Genomic DNA, 14,401 nt, shown 5'->3' on the forward strand with positions numbered 1-14,401 from the left:
ACCACAACCCAACTTAAATGACAATTCAAACTAGCTCTGGTACCACTATTAGATTGGGGGTGGAGTAGAAAATTAAAATCAAAATCTAGAAACCTTAATTGCTATTGTTGATTGATCGAATTTGTTTAAGTCAAGGTGCACAAAAGAAGTACTTTTTATATGTCAAATTTTCAAGCTTTGCTCAAGCATTTAGACCCCAGGAGCTGACAACGCAAATCAGCTCCCTCTATTATATCCACACAAACAGCATGTTAGCACTCCCAATGTTTGTCTGTTTGTGCAAAAGCCTTTGAAGATTTGATCTTGTGGCCTCAGTCAGATGTTTCTTTTTCTTTTTCTATAAGGTGTGTTCATGGCTCTTAAAGAATTTTATTGTCAAGAGTCTATCTCTCTCTTAAGAAGCTCGTCCCTCTCTATACTATATAGATTAGGGTTTTTGTCTTTCCTTTTGAATTTTCAAAAAGAAAATCACAATTATTTTTAAAATCTAATATTAAGCCAACAAAATAAGATTTAATTTTTTCATAAATTAAATTTGTGATATCATATCTTATTTGAATTTATCTCATAAGTTTAAATAATAGAAGTGATATGATATCCTCTCATATCATGTTAGTTATTAACTTATCATATAAATAAATTTAAAACTAACATAATATAATATAATATATATATATTGTATATATATATATATTTAAAAATATATACATGGTATAAAATATTATATTTTGAATTTTATATTTCATATATATATATATAAATATTCATCAGATAAATATGATATATATAAAAAATTCATTCACCTTAGACAAAGCATTACATTCATTGAATCTAGACACATTTCAAATTCAATAAACTTGAACATTATAGCTCGAGTTGAGATGTTCTTGTGTGCAACCCTGTAGGCCTATATGAAGTTGGCAATAGGCCAATAATGCAACTAGCCCATAAGTCACAAGTGACCTCTAGCAAAACATTGCGACTACCTAATTTATATAGGGATCAATAATTTGATGTAATCTATCATATAACCGTATCACATCATTTTTGTCACACAATATTTCGGTCAACTGTGAGACATGAAATTGTCATCCTCCTTTACCTGACTATTACTTTCTTGATCTTTGAGTGGAATGACTATAATAATAGAAAAACTCTTTCCATTATAGTATGGCCATACATTTTCTTAATCTTACTCATCGAGGACCCAATAATATCTCTCAGTTAATGTGAGGGACAAATTCCATCTTGAACTATCACTAAATTCAATTATAGCCTTTATGATCACCTAGTTAAAGGTGACTTTTAACTAGGTTAAAGTACAGTAGTCATCACATAGGAATTCATGATGATATCATATCAAAGGGCTTAATGACATTGTTACATATGAGATAAGCTTATGACTTGTACCATGCAACTTTCTCATAGCGGGTTGGTCCAGCACCTTGTATCCTTTTAATTTCCTACAACTTTGATTTATATCTCTATAATTAATCAAAGTCACACTAGTCATGTTTCATCTATGATCCCTCACAAATGACCGATAAAGGGCATTTAGGAGAATCACTATAATTCATCCAAAGATACAATTATTATAGTGAACATGAAATTAATATGATAACAAAATAGAAATTCATTAAATAACAAGGTTTATGGTACAATGATTGGCCCTAGGGCATAATTTTTAACATTCATGAGGTAGAGAGAGTATGCATACAATTTGATTCTCTAATGCTATTTAATCAAAAAATGCACTTTTAATATTGGCTGAGACATGTTTGTGCATGTGAGAAATTGTGAGACTAATGGAGAGTGGAATGCACATGAATGTCAGTGAAAATTATAGACAAATGTTGACTTAATAAGTGGAAGAATAGGCTAAAAATAATGGCTAATGGGATTAATAAATGGGAGAAAATAAATCTGGAAATTCTATGGAAATGAAAAGCAAGCTGTTAAAATATGAGGAGAGAAGGATTTTAATGTGTTGGCAGGGTAGAAAAGTAATCGGGAAAGAAATGAAGAAATTAGAAAATGACTGCTTCACCCCAGGCTTTAGATAAGATTTGAACTTGTAAAATTAACCTTGGGATCATTCTTTTGGTCATCCAATGGTGTGAATTTCATGCAGCTCATTTTCTCCTTCAACCATGACCTAAAACACACAATAGCACCATTCAAACTAAGTTGCACATTTAATTTAAGTGAAATATTAAATCTCCTAAGTTAAAAAATTTATTTAATTATTTCTCAAGAAGAAAGATTAAACCCAAATTAAAATCATATTATGAATGTAAAACTCAAATACTTCAAGTCGTTAAATTTTGGAATTTTTGAAAAATAATTTTTAAAAAATTACATTTCTAGCATAAACTCTTGGAAATTGCATTTTTACCCCAAAATTCCTATAATTTTGAAAATTTCACAAATGATCCAAAATACTCCAAATATGTTCAAAATGCTTTAGATGAGTACCAAAAACAAAGGGAAAGAAGGAATAAAACTATGCAGAAAACTTTGCTTTATCAAATTTTCCCACACTCAGCCAAAACCAATTTCAAAAACAAACAAAATAGCAAACAAGAATTCATTGCTAGCTCAATTCAATACACCATTTTAACCTAGTATGATCAACCATCAACCACATATGCATGCAAAAGTAATTAGGGATTCAAAATCTAACTAGCAAGAAACAAACAGATAACCAAACAGGGGTTAAATATTTCACTTAACTCATAAAGGTGTGCAAGGTCATGTTCACTCTACCACTTGCAATGCAATTCTACCATAAGCTTGTTAGAATTTTAAAATCTCCATGACTAATTAGCATGAAAACAAGAATCATCAGGTCTTTTTTAAGAAAAATGACCATGATTGATGTAATGAATGGATGAAAAGGGATTGAATTGTCAAAATGGACAAATGCAAATGATCCATCACAAAGTAAACACATAAACCAATTTCAAGTAGTCAATGCAATTACAACAATGACAATCCGTAACAAGCAATTCAAAAATCAATACAAAGATTTGGAATTCACTTTTATCCTTCTTTATTTTGCTTTTCTCTATTTTTCTTTCCTTTTTCTTTTTGTTTTTCTTTATTTTTATTTTATTATCAATTCTTTCTTCAATTCTTTTTTTAATATATTTTTCCTTTCTTCTTCTCTCTATTTTTTTTCCTTCTTCTTTTCAACTCCAAGTGAATCTAACAATTCAGAATGATAAAAACATATCGTAACGGTGTGGCAACAATTAAGCATCTAGAGTATGTAACCATGCACCATACATGAATTGCAAGTTAGAATGATGAGAAGGCACATGCATTTTCTAAATGAAATTAAGCCATGCATCTAAAATGTAATGGAATCATGTCCAGTTGCATCCATAATGAAATTCAAAAGGAATGTGGACGAAATGGAATGAAATGAAATAGAAATAGTCAGGCTCAAAGAGTTGGCGAAAGATATAATATTCAGATTTGCCTTTTAAGTAAGGTTGGTGATTTTTAATGAATGCCTAAATCATTTTCTAATAGAAACATGCAAGAAGTAGCCTAGACAAGTTCTAGAGAGCTAGCAAAGACAAGTGGCATGACACATAATTGAATGAAGAATGGATATGAAGGCTTAAAATTTCTTCCAACTAGCTATGCTATCCATCAATTTCAAAGCAAGCTAGATAGAAAAATCCAATCATATTCTTGTGCAAGTAAGTTGTCAAATGTCTCATATTCAATTGCCATGATGAATTTCCTTATGCTTGGTAGCTTAAACTCAAAACAAAGATTTTTTATTTTTTTTTCCAAAACTTTTTCAACACTATTTATAAAAAAATTCAAAAAATTTTAAATTTGGCCAAATCAACAAAATTATGCAAAAATATAAAAAAGATGAATGCAATCTAAAAATAAAACCAGAAATACAAAATGCAATGTTACCCAAAAAAACACTTAAAACTTGGCATTGCCCTTAATTCCTCAAACTAAAGAAGAAGACAAAGAAGTCAAAAGACCTAAGAGGCCAAGAATAAGGGCAGAAAAAACAATGCAAATGCATGAATATAGGACCTAAATGCTAATGAAGTACGGATGCAGCTCCTCCACACTTGAACAACACTATAAATCCAATTTTAGCAAATAACCAAGAAACAAGTAAAGTAAAAGAGAGGGAAAGAATACAACTAGATGGAGATGTCATGGAGAATCCAAGTTATAGAGTTGATCCAGCAAAGAAGGTGCCATAATAGCTAGTACCTGCAAAAGTTGCATCCAATTTTTCCTCCAAAAGAGGATAAATAGATAGGCCTATTAAGGAGGAAAAAAAAAGTTGGCCAAGAGGCATAGCAAATGATGGCATGTTGACAAAGGAAGGATTGGGGGGATGAAAAAGAAATGGATTGATGCTTGGGCATGATAGGTAGGTGTAGACATTTGTGATGAAATTGTATCAATATTATTCAGAGATGAAGCAAGACTTATAATGTACAAGAAGGATGTGATAATGATATCATATCATGATAGAATAAAACATAATCGCTAGTATCTTACTTAAAAAAAGGTAATGATAGAACAAAGACAACTAATAAGCATTAGGGTTAGGTTAAGTTAACTAATGAGCCTAAGACCCATTAGCCTACTTTCCACACTTCCCTTCAAACTGGAAAATAGGTGTTGATCATTTCCATCTTGCTTATCATCTCTTCAAACTTCACTCTTCTAAGAGGCTTAGTCATCATATTTGCAACTTGGTTTCCTGAGGGAATATATGCCAGATCTATGATCTTATTTTTTTCTTGATGAAATGTCTATCAATCTTGACATGCTTAGTATAGTCATGTTAAATAGGATAGTCTGTAATCTTGAGAGATGCCATACTATCATACCACATTTTTATAGAAGCTTTCATTTCTACACCAAGTTCCTTCAATAGTTGTACAACCTATATACCTTCAAAAATTCCAAGAGCTAATGCTCTATATTTAAATTCTACCAAGTTTCTAAAAATGACTAGTTATTTTTCACTCCTCTAAGTTACCAAGTTACCCCACATAAATAATATCCTGTGGTGGAATGCCTATCATAAATTGCTCCTGCCCAGTCTATATCATTGTAGATTTCTACATCTATTACACCTTCTGATCCTAGAATTTTCTTATTTCCATCTATATAGATTTCTATACTCTTCTTATTCCCCTTTAAGAAGAATAAACCCTTTCTTAATGTGGTTTTGAGATATATGAGGATCTTGTATACAACTTCCATATGCTCTTTTTAGGTATTGCTTGCAAACTAGCTCACAAATCCTACTCCAAAGGATATGTTAGTTCTTGTGTAAGATAAGTATATGAGTTTTCCCACCAATTTTTAATACCTCTCTTTATTCAATGTCTTCCTATCAAGTTTCACCTTTAAATTGCAATTCAATTCCATTAAAGTGTTTGTAGGTCTTGCTCTTAATATTCTAATTTCCTTAAGCAAGTCTAAGGTGTATTTTCCTTATGATATATTAATGCCTTTAGACAATCAAGCAACCTCTAGACCCAAAAAATATCTTAGATTTCCATGGTCTTTGATCTCAAATTCTTTAGCTAGCCATTATTTTAGCTTTAAGATCTCTTCTGCATCATTTCTTGTTAGTACTATATCATCCACATATATGATTAGGAAAGTTTTTCTTTGACAAATTGTCTTACAAATAATGTATAATCAACCTGACATTGAACATTGCAAAACCTCTTTACAGTATGAGCAAACCTTTCAAACCAAGCCTTGGGCAACTGCTTTAAGCCATATAATGACTTGTGCAATTTATATACTTTTCATGCATTATGCTAACCTCCCAGTCCTAGTATAATCTCCATGTACAACTCTTCTTCTAAATCCCCATTTAAAAAGGCATTCTTAACATCTAATTGAAATAATAGCCTATCTAAATTAGCAACAAGAGAAAGTAGAATATTTATGGTATTGAATTTCACCATTAGTGCAAAAGTTTCCTAATAGTCAATGCCATAGGTTTAGGTAAAGCCTTTGGAAACTAATCTTGCCTTATATTTATTAAGACTACTATCAGGATTATACTTCATTATAAGAACCCATTTATTCCCTACCACTGACTTTCCTTAAGGTAACTTCATAATCTCCTATGTTTACCTTTTATTTAGAGCCTTCAGCTCTTCAGCAATAGCCACATCCATATAGGGTCAACTATGGCTTCCTCAAAAGTCTAAGGTATATTCTTACTATCAATAATTACAACAAAGTTCTTCAATTGAGAATTGAGTTTGTCATAGGAGACATACCTATTGATGAGGTGTCTAATACAACTCCTCTTACCTTTTCTAAGAGCAATAGACCGCTGAAGTTCTTTAGGATTAACCTTAGATTGAGAATCATGACTTTTCCTTAAAGCAACAATGGGATCTTCACTATTTGTATGCCGTTCAACTTGATCTATCCCTGATTCATCCAAGTATGTCTTAAAATTGAGTTCAATTTGGGTAGTTTAAACTTTAGGTTCTAGAATAGATGGTTCAAGCCTTGGGATAGTAGGGATAGGAATAAAAATAGAGTTAGCATAGAAAGGTCTAATGACACATGAGGATGCACACTTCGGCTACTAGTTTCATTAGAGAAAAGGTCTAGTGGCATATGAGGACATACACTAAGGCTGCTAGTTTGTTTATTATTTGAATGACCATTGTTTATTGCATAAATTAGCCATTCACCATCATTTTCCCCTTGAATGGGTAAGTTGGGAAAGAAAGGTTATTGATTTAACAAACACGACATTTATAATGATATAGAACTTGTGAGTGTAAGGAGAATAATACTTGTACTCCTTTTAAGTAGATGAACATCCTAAGAAAATGCATTTGATAGACCAAGATTTGAGTTTACTGCTTGCTTCATGAAAGAAAAAATAGTTTGTCCGAAAACCTTTTTGGAAGAGAGTTAATCAAATGAGAGTGAGGATAGGATGTCAAAAATAAGTTAAGAGGAATTTGAAAGTTGAGAACCTTATAGGGCATACAATTAATGAGGTAAGCAACCTTAAGGATTACATCTCCCTAACATTTTTATGGAACATTTTTACCTAGTAAGAGGTCCCTAGCAACTTTTAGTTCTTCGCTACTCTATTTTATTGAGTTGAATGCACACTAGAAGTTTGGTACTGTTTCCTATTCTCAATAAGAAAAGAATGAAAAGCTGAATTGAGATATTCAATTTCATTGTCACTATAGATTTTTCTTTTATAAGAAAAATCCATTTCAATTGAGTGTGATCATCAACAAAAGAAATAAGCCACTTGGCCTTAGTATGAGTTTCAATCCGTAAAGGACCCTACATGTCACTATGTATGTGAGAAAAAGGTATGGAGGGAATATAAGAGTTAGTTAGGAAAGGATTGCAAGTTTGTTTGGCAAATTTGCAAGTGTCACAATGAAATTTAATTTCATTCATAGAGTTAATCAAATTTTTCATATAATCAAAACTAGGGTGACCTAAATGAAAATGCCACAACATAATGTCTTCTTGAGACATAATAGAAAAAGCAAAGACAAAATTGGAAATAAGATCAACTAAATAGCTTTTCTTGGAAGATTTTCCTTCCACATAGTAGAGCCAATTGTGTCCTTTAGCATTGCTAATCATCCTCTCAGAGACTAAACCCTAAAAAACATGAGATTTATTAAAGGTAGCAAGGAAAGATAAATAGTGGGTAATACATGTGATTGATAACAAACTACATTGGATATCGGGAACATATACAACATTCTTCAAAATAATAAAGTTGGAGATAACAACAGTTCTAGTTCCTATCAACCGAGAATATGTGCTATTAGCTACTTGTACACGAGTATGCTCGAAATGAGGGCTAAACTCAAAAAATAGTTCCCAAAACTTGTGATATGGTTTGTTGCCCTCGAATCAGCCACCCAGGTGTTGTTACAGTGAGAAACAGCACTAAGTTCAACTAGTAAATTCTTACTAGTATGGGCCAAGGTGACCAAGGGAGTAGGTTTTTGACTTTGTCTCATCTCAAGTATATTTTTCTAGAATGTATTTCATCATAGCAATTTTCTTAGTATTAAGTATAAGATCATAAGTAAGCATGATAGTAAACTCTTTGTTATCACCTTTATGTTTGCCCTTGCTATCACCCTAGTTTTGGTCTTTAAATGAAATTATTTGCCATGAATCTATCAGCAAGTCCCTTGGATATGACCATTTTTATTACAATGATCACATTAAAGAGACCTTTTTCCTTTGTGATTGTTCTCTTGATAACCATGATCTATCATAACCGAAGTGTTAAGAAGGGAAGAGGAAATAGGAAGAGAAAGCTATACCAAGGCCTCACAACTTTCTTCATATTTAATCATATTAAATATATCTTCACGAGAAGGTAGAGGTTTCATACCCATAATTCTTCCTGGAAGATCCTCATGGGAGTGACTGAGGCCAAGAAGAAATTCATAACACCGCTCACATTCAACTACCATCTTATAGTAGAGCGCATTAGCTTGACAAGACTATTGATACACCTTGTATAGGTCTATATGTTGCTAGAGATGCATAAGAGTTGTGTAATACAAGGTAACTAATTTCTCCCCCTGTGTAAGAGTTCAAAGAGTATGCTTTTCTTGATAAATTGTTGCTGTATTTTCCTTTACAGAATAAGTATGTTGAGTAGATTTTAAAATTTCCTAGGTTGAGTTGGAAAGTAGATAAAGCAAGTTATCACCATGTTATTTTCTGCAAACCAAATTTCATACTTGAGGTCACTAACTTCTAGTAGTTTCAGGGAACCAATCGAATAAATCTCCTTATTTCGGCCACGTACGAACATCTTGGACCACTACAAGTATTCATTCCCATTCAATTGATGGATAAGAAGTAGATGAAAAAGTGAATCACCATTACTGCCACTACTTAGGGAAACACTATCACTACCATACTAACCAAAGGGGTTGTTTGTGTGGTTCCTATCCATATTAAAAACCCATGAGGTACCATTCAAGGCTGCCTTATAAGCCATAAAAACACACAAAAGCACAGGAACTAGAGTACTTCAGCGAGACCTGACTCGCATCACTACCAACCCTCACCTTATGGAATGCCTGGCACCTTATACCCCTTTAGAAAGGGAAATTAATAGTTTATTTTTTTACAAATTAATAGTTTAATAAACTAATTTAATAACATTTAAACCCTTACCATGGTAGAAAGAGTTTTCCTTATAATAAAAACCTTTCACAAATAATCTACTATCGAAGTATTTATTTTTTAAGTGCTTCAAGAGTATACCTTTGTTAAAATTTCAAAAACATGGTCATGTAACCAACACTTTACAAACCATATTTTTGCTATTAATACCTGACTTAGGTCCAAAAAACACTTTTCCAAACACCTTATATCCCTTCTTAATCTATGCTCAGATGCTAAGTCACCCGACCAAAGGTGAGTTGGATCAAGCTACAAGCCCTATCGAATAGTCTTTAATACACTCCGACAAGCTTACCATATGGTAACTCAATCAGACAAAATCCCTATCGAACAATCTTCAATACACTTTGACAAGTCATGCATTTATAACAACTAGACAAAATCACTTGGCACATTTTTTATATCAACCAGACATTTTATCTCATATTTTTAGCAGGGCCAATATTCATAAAATATTCATAAATATAAATCTTACCCATTTAGCAATTATTTCAGAACAAAAATATACACATATATTATTTATCAACAAAAATCAAGATTTTTCTAATAACAAAACAAACACACAATAAACCACACACACTACCACATATTAATAATGGTTACCCTATCTCTTAAACAACATATTCCCCTTTACAATATCTCTTTCATCACTCTCTTTGTCAACACAATCTACATAATTATTTTATAATACTAAATATTAATTTTCCATTAAAATTAATAAGTAATTCTAATTTAAAGAGTTAGAAAGTTTTACTCTTAAGACCTATACTAATTCTACTTCAAGATTAGTGCCTTGTTTAACTTTTTTTCCACATTCCTTTCTAAAATTCTCATAGTCCAATAAATTATTTAAGCTCCAAATCAATCCTAATATCAAAATTTTATTAATCCACATTCTAAAAATTTGTTCAAAATTAAGTTGGAAATTCAAAGAAAAAACCCCTCAAACTACAAATCAACATTTCATAGCCTTAAAAATATTTATTCATATTCAAATAAACATCTAATAATTAAAAATTCATCCCAACATCTCAAATCTAATATAAATTCAATCATATAAGTCTCAAGTTTAACTTACAAACTCTCAAATTTGAGTTCCAACCTAAAAAAATGTTTTATAACATTTATTATACCTTCAACAACTTAAACATTTATTTTTAAATCATCACAACTTTTGATTAAGCATTCTACAAAAAAATCCAAATCAAAACATTTTCTCTATTTATCAAAATAATATTACTATTAAATATTTATTGATGAGTGGAAAATATTTATGAAAAGAGTTTGGTGCTTAATAGTCATTTTGAATACCTAAACAATCTAAAAAGTTATAACTTACTTGAAAAATGGGTAGATGCTATGTGAAGAAGGAGGAGAAAAAACAAAGGCCAAGGTGGAAAACGAAAGGGGAGGTGATATGGGAGTTGGAGCGAGATCGTGCTAGTTTGAGACAGGACCTGAAACACGAATAAGGAATAAAAAATAAACAAACAAAAGTAGAGATGAAAATATGATAAGGGATGTAGATATGATAAACAAAAGAAAGATAAGGATCAAGGAAAAGGAAAACTAGAACACCTATTTCTAGCATCCTTAGCCTTTGAGACACCATAAGAGTTGATCAGACTCTTGATCACACTAGTATTCACCTCAGGATTCCCACAAGGAAGCACAGCTCACACAGAGAGTTTCACCAAACTTAAGAGAAAGTTATCATTCATAATATGGTTGGAAAATTACATAAGGGGGTCTATTTATAGGCATGACAATAAAAGACTCTAGAGTCCCTAGCCCTAGATGATTCCCTACATAATGGCATCATCTTCTCAGAAAAGAAGATTCCTTATTTCTTGGGAATTCAACAATAATTGCTAGATGAGAGAACTCAAAAACTTTCCTAATAACTAAAGTCTTGCTTCCTAAGTCAAATCACCTAATAAAATGATAATAATGAAAAAGAATCAATATTAAAGCTAAAAATTAAAAAGAAAAACAATTAAGTCTTAAAATTCAAACTTAGAACAAAATAGAAAATAATTCGAATTCACATTGAAGGCTTAAAGATGATGGAGATCATGCCTTTTCTCTACTCATTTATGATCATAAATGGCACCTTCTTATCTTCAAATTAGACCATAAATGGCATCCCATTCTTGACCAAAATACCCCTTAAGCTTATTTAACATATGGTGAATTAAATAGGCCTGAGTTTTCACCAATTGGGCTTGCATTTTCATGAATTTGGATCTTTAATGTTGTAAGCAAGTGTGAACCTTCTTCATTGAGCTTATTAGCTCATTAAAGAATATGGGCTCAAGCTCTTGGACTTCTTTAATAGGACCAGTTAGGCCTCCTTCATAGCTGTGGTCTGGGCTCTAATTGTTGGACCTCCTATACTTTACAATGGATCTTTGGACACATTAGACTTAAACTCTTAAACTCTCTTTAGGCTTGGCATGCCTACTAGCTCCTCTTGAGCTTTAAGCACATCCATTTTTTATTTTTTAAAAAGTGATTTGTCCCATTTTCTTCTTTTTTTTATTTTTATATATATATATATATATTATTTTATTCTTATTTTTCATCCTTAAATTATATCCTAACTTAAACTTGGTCTCTTTCTCCTCCTTCGCGCAGCGTCCGCCATTTTATTTTTTATGTTAAGTTCAAATTTTTCAGATCATTTGGATATTCAAAATGACTCTCATTTTCCAAATTTTCTTGATTAATATTTTTCACTAATCAAGAATTGTCTAACAATAGCATTGTTTTGATGAATAGAAAAAAAATTTAAATTAAAATTTTCTTATAAAACAGCTAATCTAAAGTTATGATGATTTAAAAATAAATGTTGAGGTTATTGAGAATATAATAAATACTATAAAATATTTTTTAATGAGTAAAAAAATATATATCAAAATATTTTTGTGATTGGGAATCATTTTAAATACTTAAATGATCTGAAAATTTAGAACTTACCTGAAAAACTGGCAACGCTGTGCAAAGGAGCAGGAGGAAGAGACCAAGGTGAAGGTGCAAAATGGAGGGATGAAGACAAAATGGAAGGGGCTATATTTATTAAAAAAAAAGTGTCGGTCTCATATAATTATTATTTATTGTTATTATCATTATATTTTTTTTTCATTTTTGGGGACAAATGACTTTATTTTTTATTTTATTATTATAATATTTCTTTTTCAGAAGGACAAACCACTATTAGTTTAGGTGACCGAATTCTACAAGTGGTAGGGGGATAGTGGGTTAGAAAATTTGATGCCTGTAACGTCCAAGAGTTTCTAATTTGATAGAGGTTCAAAAAAAAAATCATACTTGAATTAACTTACCTTAATTGCTTTTCTTTAAAGTTTGACTTTATTATTTTTGATAAGATTTCATTTTTGACTTTTTTTTTTTGTGGTTTTTTTTTGGCTTTCCATCTTTCTTATTTCCTTTTTTTTTTTTTACCTTTAATTTCTTGTCTTTCTTTTACTTTTGTTTTTATTTTTTCTTTTCTTCTTTTCCTCTTTTGTTTCTTTTGACTCATGACTTGCTTTCTTTTCTTCTTTTATTTTTCTTTGTTGGCAACTAGTTGATAACTCTCAAAATCTGAACTGAATATGTCTTAATTTTCTAATTTTTAGATAGAGGACCCTACATCTGACACTACCTAGGAAACTACCTCCTGAATAAGAGAGGTAAATTCTTCACTATAAACTACCTAGGCTGCTTGTGATGCTTGCTTTTTTATTTGCCTTGGAATATTTCTGACGATGTTGTTCATCCATCTAAAAAGTGCTTGAGTGTTCACATATTCTATATTGTCCTTATCCCACCATTTGACTCTAAATTTTCTTACCAAATAATTGACTGTAGGCATGGTAGCCTTTCATTTACCACAACAAAGCACTAACTTATTATTCACAGTACTATCATGTGATAAAAGAAATAAAATGACTTTTCATTATTTTTAAAATCAGTTTTTTTCTTTAAAACATTCATATCCCTTCACTATCACTAAAGGAAGTATTTTCTTTACTGGTCTAGTGAAACCATTCAAGAAACTATATTGAAAACTATTTGAACAATCCCTAATGAACTAGATAAACTAGGAATGCTCATGATTTCTATAGTATAAAACAAAGTATTATACCTCTTTATAATCATAATAATTATAAACTTAGTCATGGTAGTTTATTGAAAACATTTTTGCTATAAAAGCTGATTATAAACTTGGCCTTTCACGGGCACCGTCAAATGTCATCTATCTAAGAATTAGAAAATGAAGACATATACAATGCTCTTTGAAAATTATCAACAAGTTGCCGATAGGGAAAAATAAAAGAACAACAGAAAGCAAGTTGGGCCAAAAGAAACCAAGAGTAAAAGAAAAAAAGCAAAAGCAAAAGAATAAGGAAGACAATAAATCACGGGTAACAAAAGAAAGAAAGAAGATAAGAAAGCAAAGGATAGAAAGCAAAAAAAAAAGCTACAAGAAAAGAAAGTTAAAAATAGAATCTTATCAAAAGTAGAGCCAAGCACTTAAGAAAAACAATCAAGGTTAAAGAAAGTTGATTCAACCATGAGTTTTCTTGACCTCCATAGTAACATAAAACCTTGGACATTGCAAACATCGAAGAATTTCTAAACCCTCTCTCTCTCTCCCCCTACCACTTGTAATATATTCCCTTCAACCTTCTCTCTTCACTTTTTCCCTTTGTAAGCTGCTGCCTATGATTCGGAAGAAGAATAATCTTTTGAAGAAGAAGAAGAAAAAGAAGAAGTAGCAGACAAGATTCTAAATATACAACAAGAAATTAATGGTGAAACTTTAGATACATATACTTATAATAAATCTTGAAGAAAATAAAGAATCACAAAAAACTGCACAGCAAAATAATTATATAAATATAAATTTACATACTATAAGCCATATCTGCAGAACAAACAAAAAAATGATTAATTTAAAAAAAATGGGATATAAGAGATAAAAACAAAATAGAAAATTTATTATCAAGAATAAATAAGAAATTAGAAATGCCAAATCTAAAAGGAAAAAAAAGTAAAGATAGAATAAATGTTATAGAAGAAGATTCCTCAATAGAAAATTTACAGGATTAAAGTTATCTATTATTATTTTTTAATCCTTAAATTATATCCTAAACTAAGCTAA

At 30.9% G+C, this 14,401-nt stretch overlaps 1 long non-coding RNA gene across 1 annotated transcript; it reads right to left on the reverse strand.

Moving 5' to 3' along the window:
* Positions 1-860: 860 nt before the first annotated feature.
* LOC129319376 (uncharacterized) lies at positions 861-14,136 on the reverse strand. The gene is made up of 3 exons (XR_008595492.1): positions 13,810-14,136; positions 10,571-10,688; positions 861-2,155 (listed from the first exon to the last, which is right to left on the reverse strand). It is a non-coding gene; the product is annotated as an uncharacterized LOC129319376 (long non-coding RNA).
* Positions 14,137-14,401: the final 265 nt, after the last annotated feature.

Source organism: Prosopis cineraria, unplaced genomic scaffold (genome assembly GCF_029017545.1).
Source record: "Prosopis cineraria cultivar Desert tree isolate PC_DT_omini unplaced genomic scaffold, ASM2901754v1 PC9, whole genome shotgun sequence".
NCBI classification, from domain to species: domain Eukaryota; kingdom Viridiplantae; phylum Streptophyta; class Magnoliopsida; order Fabales; family Fabaceae; genus Prosopis; species Prosopis cineraria.